This window comes from Coturnix japonica, chromosome 1 (genome assembly GCF_054131305.1).
Source record: "Coturnix japonica strain WE chromosome 1, WE-NBRP24, whole genome shotgun sequence".
In the NCBI taxonomy this organism is placed as follows: domain Eukaryota; kingdom Metazoa; phylum Chordata; class Aves; order Galliformes; family Phasianidae; genus Coturnix; species Coturnix japonica.
This window is the reverse complement of record NC_140663.1, coordinates 112210217-112220641: the sequence shown is the minus strand read 5'-3', so window position 1 is coordinate 112220641 and position 10425 is coordinate 112210217.

Here is a 10425-nt window from a genome sequence, read left to right as displayed (position 1 = left end):
TGTGGATTCAGCAGTAGTAATCTGCAATTATTTTCTTCTGAACACCATGCACAAAGCCACTGCCTTGATGTCATGGTGGATGCCTTTCTACACTTACACACTGGGCAAGCCCAGGCCCCAGGCTCTGCACACCATGAAGTGTTCTCTCCTCATCTCTATCCTTTTGTTAGGCAGCAACAAAATTTATCAAAATCCCAGTGGTAAATGATGACTGTAAAGTCCACTTGCAATGGAGGGTGCCAGCATGCATAAAGGCCTTCATGGTTTTATAATTTTGTTTTCGTTATACCACATCATAACATCATGTAAAGCACAGGGAGTTAAAGAGTTAATACTACAATTCCATGGGCTGACAACTTTCCAGATACTTCTCAGAAGAGAAAAAAGGATTACATGTCCCAGAAGACTTCACATTCAGAGAGGAAGACAAGCCATGGAAGGAAGTCACAGGATCCCTCTCTCTCTCACCGCCTGGCAGTGTATGGGTGTGCTCCCCAACCATGCACCTTCAATTCATGGTAAGGCTTGTGGTTTCGGACACTCTCTTTCTCATTTTATTTGATTTATTAGCCTCAATTTCAATTATATTGTATTATATTCTGTTATCCTGAATTCTTATATCATATTTAGTAAAATTAACTTTCCTCCTTAGATCATTGCCTCTGTTCTGTTTTTGGGTCCAGCTCCCATCTCCCTACTCTTCCCCTTTTCCCTTCCCATTTTTGGGCCAGGGTGGCCTATAGGCTGGCTGCCCCCTACCATAGACACAGATTGATCTAGATAAATCCATGACAAAGGCAGAGGGAAAATTCCCAATGAGGGTCCATTAATAAAGAAATCACACGGCAGGAGCTGATTTCTTTAACAAGATAGACCAGTCCTACAGGGGAAAAAATAAATAAATAAATAAAGTTATTTTAAGAGTGCAGCAGCAGAGAATTGGCTTTCCTTTCAGGTATCACAGTGTTTCCAGCACTGTGAACTCACAGGTTTGAGCAACTTCTCACTAATCATACATATCCTTATAAGCTAGAATAGTTACAAAGAGGATTTCAACCCCACATCTAGCCTCCAAGCCCTGTTTTTGGATCTAGACTTTGTTTTATGAAGGGGATCTTAAAATATATTTGAAAGAAAGTAGTAGGAGACTTGCATAACACATGCTTTGGATCACAGATAAAACATAAATGCTTGTATTTTCTAACTTCTGAGTGACTGCATTATCACCCTTATAACATCCTCTTGATCTAGTTAGTGAATTTAATTATACTGCAGAGGCTGACTTAAAATATCATCACAACTGCATCACAAGTAGAGATGCTCAGCTTAATGGCCCCTAATTGCTTTTCTCTATATATTTCAGCCAGGCATGCTTCAATTCAGAATCTCTTCATAATATCCACCGTTGTCCCAATCTGTTTTCTGAGAGATAGCTCTGATGTTCTGCTGCAGACAGTAAAAATGGCAATGTTGATACGCTGTTGTTGCTAGCAACAGGAAAATGTCACAAGAAAGAGATGGAGTGCAAAAGACAAAATGAAGGTGGAGGAAGAGGAAATGTAGAAGCTCCTTGCTGACCCTTGCTTCTTGTTTTCCTTCTTAAGGATGTTTGATTAAATACTTGGCTAAGTGGATGGGACAGCAAAAAAAATAGACAGACAAAACAAAACAAAACAAAACAAAAAAGAACAGTCAAGGAAGTCTGGAGTAAAACTTCTACAAGACAGAAGTGGAATGAAGACCATCAGGGAGAGCTATCTTCTCCCAGAATCCCTACAAGACATACTTACACTTGACATGTACAGAACACTCCAGGCTAAGATGAGCCAGTGTCCATGGTTCATCAGCCTGTATTCGTATGTCTCCATGGCTCGTAATCTTGCATTCGCTAAGACTGAAGTGAACATTATTTTCAAGTGTAAATTACTTGCAATTTTTGCATTATTTACAAAAGACACTCATTGCGAAGAAGACACTCACCACTAGTGGCTGGATGCATCACAAGAAGATATCAACCCAAATGTTATTAGGATCTATCCATCTTCTTTCATGTCTATTCAAAGTATTAACTCCTTCGGTGGATGGCAGAAGTGTGATGGATGTCATCTACTTGGACTTCTCCAAACCCTTTCACATGGTCCCTCACCACATCCTTCTCTCTAAATTGGAGAGGTGTGGATTTGAAGGATGAACTGTTTGATAGGTTAGGAATTGGCTGGCTGGATGCAGCCAAAGGATTGTGATTAATGGTTCTGTGTCAGGGTGGAGGCTGGCCATAAGCGGTGTCCCCCAGGGGTCAGACCGGTGCTTTCAACATCTTCATCAGTGACATAGACGATGGCATCGCGTGCACCCTCAGCAAGTGTGTGGATGACACCAAGCTAAGCAATACAGTCAATACACTGGAAGGAAGGGAAGCCATCCAGAGGGACCTGGACAGGCTGGAGAAGTGGGCCCATGAAAACCTAATGAGGATCAATAAGGCCAAGTGCAGGGTGCTGCACTTGGGTTGGGGCAACCCCAGGTATTTATACAAACTGGGGGAAGACCTCCTTAAAAGAAGCCCTGTGGAGAAGGATTTGGGAGTCCTGGTGGACAAGAAGCTGGACATGAGCTGGCAGTGTGTGCTTGCAGCCTGGAAGGCCAACTGTGTTCTGGGCTGCATTAAAAAAGGGGTGGCCAGCAGGGAGATTGAGATGATTGTCCCCCTATACTTAGCTCTTGTGAGGCTCCATATGGAGCACTGTGTCCAGGCCTGGGGCTCCCAGCACAGGAAGGACATGGAGCTCTAAGAGAGGGTCCAGAGGAGGGCCACTAAGATGATCAGAGGGCCGGAGCACCTCTCCATTGAGGAAAGTTTAAGAGAACTGGGCTTGGAGATCAGAAAGCTTCAGGGAGACCTCATTGCAGCCTTCCAGTACTTGGAGTATACAAGCAGGAGGGGGAATGGCTGTTTACAAGGGTGGATAGTGACAGGAGAAGGAGGAATGTCTTTAAACTGAGAAAGAGGAGGTTTTAGTTTAGATATGAGAAGGAAGTTTTTCACTCAGTGGGTGGTGATGCACTGGAACATGTTGCCCAAGGAGGCTGTGGATGCTCCATCCCTGGAGGCATTCAAGGCCAGCCTAGATGTGGCTCTGGGCAGCCTGGTCTGGTGGTTGATGACCCTGCGCATAGCAGGGGGGTTGAATTCAATGATTCCATGAATGGAATAGAATGGTTCAATTCTATGATTCTATGATTATACTGTATGCTTACATCAACTCACTCATCTCTGCAACTAATACATAAATAGATGAGTGATACTGCTGAATCTGAGTCACAGTAAGAGAAATTACCGTAGCCCATCTAGTGGTTATTTTTTAAGCTTGATTGACTAAAAAGTGGTGCTTATGAAGCTTGAACTCATTGGCTAACTGCAACCTAATGTTATAGTAAGGTACATGTTCAAAATACCCTAAGATATATAAAATTCAAGATTTCAGGAATTATTATTTTTAAACAACAGAAAACAGATCAAAAAAACCTTTTTTATCTCCCCAGTGGATAAACAAATTTCAGATATTACAATTGCACCATTTTAGAGCAAATAATAAAAAGAATCCTTCCCCATTCCTATTTAAAAAGGTAGCAAGCACTTTAAGTAGGCCTGAATTGTTCTGTATGCCTTTCAACACCTAAGATGCCAGGTAAAGTGTCATGAAGTGTTAACAGTCTCTTGGATTCCAGTGTTGCACAGAAAACTATACGATTCCCAGAAAGGTATTTCAATAGGAGGCTAGTGCAGGTAGAAGCATTACTGCAGAGGTGGGAATGGTATCCCAAATCTGTATTTTTCTGGTACCAGCAAGACAGCTGCTTCTGAATGGGCTTAAACCTGATGCCTTAGCCATTCATGCCTCTTCCCAGGTGAGTTATGCAAAGATGAAGAAAAGGAAAACCAAAGAGTAATTTAAGTTAGACTGCCATTTCGGAGATGCTGCATTACCTCCAATCCACGCGGTGTTTACTCAAAGTGTTTGTAGCTAAGGTTGTATTTCAAAGAGAGCCAAATGCTTTTAGGAATGAAAACATACAGCTGAGGTTTGTAAATAGCCTAAAGTCTACCCTGCAGTGACACCTTGAGGGGAAAACATTAAAAATAAATAACCATTATATGCATTTCAAATCAGTGCTAAAGGAGCAGGAGCCACAAAACTACCTGGATAGACAGCTGCCTGTTTTCCTGGAGCAACTCATGATCAACATGGGTTTTATAGCACTATTCCTGACAAGCAGCTTCTGCTAAGCCTTACTTCTCCTGAACACAACACATACATCTGTAGTCACATTTTCCTACCTCTTTTTCTTTCCCCCTGAAGGACACACAGCAAATATCTTAAGATTTTCAAAATAATGTTTCTGATCAACATCCATTTTTATCCTTAATATTTCTACATTTGAAAATTACCTTCCAACAAAAATCTGCTTTTTTTTTAGAAGAGTGAACCTTTAATTTCTTGTGTTTGGAATAATTGTCGAGGCTCCTGGCAACCAACAAAAGGCCACAAGGTGATGCAGAAGTGGCATCACCATAGAAGTCTCTTCTTGTAGATTTATCTTTGATTTCAGCCCTATGCAGACACAGAGGACTGATTTGCTGTCATCACTATTGACATTAGCAGGTTTTTCTTTCACAAGTTTATCTGCTGCATGCCAAGTGCTGGTGGTACATCCAAGCTCTTACAGAGGTTTTCTATACTCATGAGTCAGAAATGGCAGCAGACATGTGCTCCTGGAGATGGCCAACATTTGGAGCTCTATGGCCTCATCTCTGCTGAGAGAAGAAACAGATATTTGAGGAAAACAGTTAACCACCATTTCTATTACTGCAAGTGGTTATTGCTCCTTCCAAAGGACATGCAACACAGGAAAATACCTCCTCCAGAAAGCTTCTGCAGATTTGATGTGTATTGGAATCATAGTATCATAGAATGGCCTGGGTTGGAAAGGACCACAAGGGTCATCTAGTGTCAACCCCTCTGCCATGGGCAGGGTCGCCAACCAGCAGACCAGGCTGCCTAGAACCATATCCAACCTGGCCTTGAATGCCTCTAAGGATGGGGCATCCATAACCTCCTTGGACAACCTGTTCCAGTGCATCATCACCCTCTGAGTGAAAAACTTCTTCTTAAAGTTCCTTCTAAACTTCCTAGAGCCTTTGCACTGTGCTCACAAATAGCACCATTCTTTACAGTCCCTCCAACAAGGGCACTGATTCCATACATAAGAGATCAGGTAATGTGGCAGTGCTTGTATAGCTCACAGCCTTCCTGTTTTCTGATTAAAATGGTATTGTCAGGGAAGTGGAAGAAGAAGGAGCACTTTCATAATGTTGCTGCTTTGTAGAAAGCAAAAGATACAGCTCCACGTGTTTCCACCAGGGAGATAAAGGGCAGCAAAAAGAATTTTTACATTGGATGTTATGTGCTCTGGCATACTAATATGAATTAATTTTAATTTCTAATCAGTGTGTTTAATTTGTAAAGCCTTAGAAAATGCAATTGGTGTCATCTGGGAAAGGTACATACTAAGAAATAGAACCTTAGATTTAAGTTTGAATTCATTTTAATCCTGCCTGTGGAACTACTCCTAACCTTTATAATTAAGCTATCTCTAAAGCCCAAAAATATCTTAAAGCATAGCTAAAGTGATGGTTCATGAGCTCTGCCAAATAATATAGTCAGTGCATCATTTCCTTCTGCATGTATGAAACACGCATTAAATTTAATTCAGAACAGATGGTGTCACTGCAGCAGTCATGTGTGTCCCATATGTGCTGGCAGCAGGAAAACAAGAAATATTTTTTCTATTCACTGAAACATTAGTCTCAATTACCTTGAAATAAATCTTAAATAAATAAATAATAATTAAAAAAAAAAGTCTCTTCTTGATATACTCTTTTCCAAATGAAAGAAAACGGAAACTCATAAGATAATCATATTTACAGATCATTATGGCATTCAGCAGGTGAACATTTTGCTGATAGCCCCCTTGTAGGAAACTCCATGGAACACAAACAACAGACATAATTCGTACCTTTCAACAACAACAACATCCACAAGAGTTGTCAGCTGCCAAGTCCTCCATTTTTCACTGGGGTTCATCCTGAGAACTGCAGAAAAAGCATTTTTGACATACCTCTCATGTCCTTTGGCAGCTATCAGCTCCTGTGGCAACACAGCCCATAGTTTGAATATCGTACTGACTTCAGGTCTCTAATTCTTCGGTTAGGTTGCTGACTATTACTTATTTTTCCTGGTTTGGAAAATACTGGAGTTGGACCTGATGTTCCTTGTACATCCTTTCTAACTCAAGATATCTGACATCTATCTTCCTTGCGGTCTGTCTGGAAAAGGCATGTATGGTGTGTTAAATGTGATAGGTCACCATCCTCTTGTTGCAAGTTGTGCTGGGGAGTTGACTAGGTTGAGGCTTTTCGCAGTACGAGGTGTCTGGGTTTGGTATATCAACCCACACCTCCATTTTACTGTTGGATGAGGTTAATAACAGACAAATCCCCTCACTGCCTCCTTCCCAGAAGGAGAAGCTGGCCCTGGAAGCCAAACAGCTTTGCTTTTCCAGACTGATGCAGCCAGCAGCTCACCAACTGTGTTTGTCTATGGCCAGGGTGGCTGATTTTGATGATTTTACTGTCTTGCCTGGAGTAAGCTCACAGCAGTTCGTCTTGGTTTAAGAGCAAGTATTCACCCTGAGGTAAATGGCTGAATGAAGCCCAGAGCACGGTTTGGTGTGGCTTTGTTTGGAAAGAGAAAAAATGCACTTCTTTATCACTATTTATTTCTATCCAATCGGTGTTTATGCACACATGTGGTACCCTGTAACTCCATAAAGCTGTAGCATCTGCAATGCCCACAGCACTGCTAAACAGACTTGGAAAACTGCGATTTTCATCACACAGCTCAGCTGTGTTTTATTGGGTGAATGGAGATCCAACATGCAGTAGCTATCATTTACAGTTTTCCTTTGAGTAAAGACCGCTGGGTAGGCCTTTTAAGAAGGGGTGAAAAACAGCTTTGAATTGTACAAATTGCAAGAAATAACAGCTAGCTGTATGTGTGCCAGTTTGTGCCACAGGGAAGATGGATATTATAAATGCTCTGGGATTACACTTCATCCTCTTATAGTAGCTTTTTTCCTCACCACTTCATCCTCTCCAGTAATGGCGTTAAATAATACATATGTAATTTTGTTGTTTTATGCTGTGTTATACTTCTAACACTGACCTGGGACTGAGTTTCTCTCCCTCTCCTGAAATTCATGGTGAAGGATGTGGAGATTCTACTGTTCATTTCTGAAGCTTTTGAAGAATTAGAAAATATTGTCTGGAGCTCATACTGCTTTTTCATCAGCACCTCCTGACTTAATCAGATGGTCAGGCACTGTCATGCCATCTGTAGTAAGCTCTGCAGGTTGACATGCCGTGCCAAGAGATTTTGGTTGGCAGCCTTTACTCATCAAATTACCGAATGATGGACCTTCCTTTTTCTGGCTAATTATCAGCTTACAAATCTATTGGGTGAGATGGGCTCCATTATAAATTACGAATGAGTCTTTTCAAAAGGATTGTTTTTCCTTCTTAAACTTTTTACTGAATTGTTTAAGGGTATACCTGCATTCCAGCAGTTTAAATCAAAATACGGCATTTCAGTCTTCTGCACAGATGTCCTCAAAGTAAAAATAATAATAAAAAAATAAAATAAAATAACAAAATGTTGGCAAAAAACAGAAAGAACAGGTAAATACACATACACTATACTGATCAGCTTTAACAAATTTTCTGTTTCTGCTCCAGTGCATTGACATCACTAAAATGAAAGGCTAAAACATTTCCTCCTGAAATTCCACTGGTAACAGAGAATATTGTATAAAAGCATTTAGTCACAACAGCTTGTTTTTTGCTGCTGTTGTTGTTGTTTTTCCATGTGAATATAATTGTGTAAATGTAAAAAATTTTCTTGAACAATCATGTATTTCTCTCTTGAAAGCCATGTTTTCTTCTACTGAGGAGCTTATGACTTTCAGGTCAGGCACTCTTTTCTTTTGTGTCTGGAGACCATCTGTTGCATTCTGAGTATTGGATTATTTTCAGAAGCCATTATTTTTGTTTATGATTTTTACCATTCAGAGCTCGATTTCATAAAAAGGTGGATGAACAATTCGCTTTCTTGACAAATTTCTGTGGGTCAGCACAAGAGAAATGAGTGCAGAGTGACAGGAAATTACATCAGGAACTGTGATGCATTGAGAGCGACCAAGCAAGCAAAGATGCAAGTTTAACTAGGTACAGTTCACATAAATGAATCTCATGCAAAGCCAAGGTTAAGGATGATATTTTATGCCTGGTGAGGCACTGGATTTTCTAGTGTTGCATCAGTCATGCAGAGCACATTAAATTTGCATTTCAGGCTAGGTCAAGGCAAGCATTAAGTTGTGACCAGGAAAGTGTCATAGGATGATATGTATGGGAGGAAAAGTTACATTATCTACCTCCTCAACATGGCATGCTGATAGGCACTGCTCCCTAACGTGATCCAGCATCTTGCAGGCCTGGTAGGCTCTCATACTGCTCTCTGTGAAGGCAGATGCCACAACCATGGGGTAAGCCCTGTGGGAGATAATCCTAGACTCTGAGTATCATCAGGTAGTAGATAACCAGCTATGAATGTGCAGAGCTTAATGGTGCGGTAGCCTGTGAAAGGAGAGATGTTGGTATGAAATCATACCAGAGAAAGTAAAGAAATTCATCTCTGTAAAACAGGTTCTGCATTCTTCTGCAAAAAGATTGCCCAACATTAGGAAAAAGCGAGTATTTTTAAAACACAAAAAATAAACAAGAAATACAGAAACAGAAATGTCATGATCTCTCATGAAAGTATTTGGTGTGGCTATTCAGGAGCGGCAAAATGTGACTTGTGGAAGGAGCAAAACAGACATAACATGCTAGCCAGTTGGATAGCCTGAAAAATGCTCACTATATAAGCAGTTGTCAACACTGAATGAGAAATGTTGTCTTTAGGAAAATGCATCTTATCACTATTAACTGATTCTTTGTAACTGCATAGTGCTACAATTAGGGAATTAAAGATTGATTAACTTATAGTTAGTATAGATAAGACTTTTATAACAGACTTCTCAAATCACAATGATGAATTTGATCTCTTTAAGAATTGTTCTAACAGGTGTTTTCTTGCATGTTCCACAAAATTGTGATTACTTGCAATCCCTACTTTAACCACTAGGTGGCATTTGGCCATGGTGGAAGAGTACAATTTTGGACATGAAACGAAATGTAGTATTGCATTTTATACAGCGTAATGAGATGTAAGCACGAATTCGGTGGCAGAAATGAGGATGTGGGTGGACGCTCAGTATAGGTTCTAAAAAGTTCTATTCTACAAAATATGTCATTAAAATACCTTAAAGATTTCTGCATGGTACATGATAATACAAAGTCTCAGGACTGATCTCTGATTGAGCTTATTATTGAGAGAATAGTAATTATCAGTCTTGCAGAAATGTTACAAAATCCAGCAAGATCAGAGAAGATAGGCTATATTAGCTAGGTATCAGCAGGGTAGCAAGTCCCTCTCCTCTCTTCTTTTATATAAATCTCTGCAAAAAAAAAAAAAAAAAAAAAAAAAAAAATCTGGGCTATGAGATTTTTGGTTTAAATGCAAGATTAGCAAAGTTTACAGTTCATAACGCACACACAAAAGCATGCTTTATAATGATATTTTGAAACAGAAGAGGAAAAGGACTAGGTAAATAAAATGCTGTGAGGGAAATAAATGAACACACAAACACGCTGAGCCCATCCTCCATCTCTAATATGGGAGGCTCTTGAATATTGCTAAGCAGAAAAGTACCAGCAGAGACATCAAAGTGCCGAGCTCCCACCAGTTGTTTCTCCATACAGTCATTCGTTGACATGTGGCTGTAGAGATCCTCCCTTTCCTACCAATTGCAAAAGTATCTGAAACAAATAGATGAACTAATGTGTGAAGTAAAATAATTCATAAGGTATTTATTCACCTGAACAAGTACTCAACTTCATTTGTGTGCTTAGAGAGATAACTCCAGGTGGATTCCATCAGAAGTCTCATCTCCACAATGCATGCATTATAAAAGAGCACAATTTATATCTGATGAGGAGGCAGTTTCTCAGAAGAAGTCCAGGTCAAGTTACTAATTTTCACTGAGGAATTTATTTCCTCTGCCTCATTTGACATTCCAACTTGTGAAGGCTCACAAGGACCAGAAACATGAACTGCTGATGTAGGGGTAGAGTTGCAGTAGCTTGCTGCATTCTGCTTTGTGTCCTTCACACTGGCTTTCTTCAGAGAGACCACTAGAAAAAAACAG